This window comes from Bos indicus, chromosome X, assembly GCF_029378745.1.
Source record: "Bos indicus isolate NIAB-ARS_2022 breed Sahiwal x Tharparkar chromosome X, NIAB-ARS_B.indTharparkar_mat_pri_1.0, whole genome shotgun sequence".
Lineage (NCBI taxonomy): Eukaryota > Metazoa > Chordata > Mammalia > Artiodactyla > Bovidae > Bos > Bos indicus.
Window position 1 is genome coordinate 1,965,021 of NC_091789.1, and position 712 is coordinate 1,965,732.

General features: G+C 47.5%; 1 non-coding gene across 1 annotated transcript; it reads left to right on the forward strand.

Moving 5' to 3' along the window:
* Nucleotides 1–234: 234 nt before the first annotated feature.
* Nucleotides 235–308, forward strand: TRNAW-CCA (transfer RNA tryptophan (anticodon CCA)). The gene has a single exon. It is a non-coding gene; the product is annotated as a tRNA-Trp (tRNA).
* The last annotated feature ends 404 nt before the right edge of the window (nt 309–712 follow it).

Genomic DNA, 712 nt, shown 5'->3' on the forward strand with positions numbered 1-712 from the left:
ATGCTTTGTTCAGCCAAATGGATGCCAGAGAGAAGGATTCTGGGAGATAGTTGGACGTGTGGTGTCACTTTTTGACCTTTCCTGAACTCTTCTGGTTGGTGGTGGCTTATTAGTTCTGTGTTCCTTACCAGGACGTCCTGTCATAAAACAACTCATGCAAATGGTTACTATGGTGCCTGGCCAGGGTGGGCAGTTTGAATCAGTGTGCTTCCCCTAACAATTTGAGAGAAGTACTTCACTGGTGGCTCAGAGGTTAAAGCGTCTGCCTCCAATGCAGGAGACCCAGGTTCGATCCCTGGGTCGGGAAGATCCCCTGGAGAAGGAAATGGTAACCCACTCCAGTATTCTTGCCTCGAGAATCCCATGGACAGAGGAGCCTGGTGGGCTACAGTCCACGGGGTCCCAAAGAGTCGAACATGACTGAGCAACTTCACTTTCACTTTCACTTTCCAATCTCAAAGCTTAATGAAGTGGGTCCTCTTTTGCATCCTGGTGGGCTGCCATCTATGGGGTTGCACAGAGTTGGACACGACGGAAGCAATTTATCAACAGCAGCAGCAGCAGGCTCATATGTTTACTGCTCAGTTAGTACCAGGGTTCTCTTCATTTATGACCATTCCCTAGATGAAATGAAGACAAATTTGTCATCATTCATTGGCCAAAATTAGACTCACTGCTCTTCAGGTGTCTTTGGAGAATTACTTTGTGATGC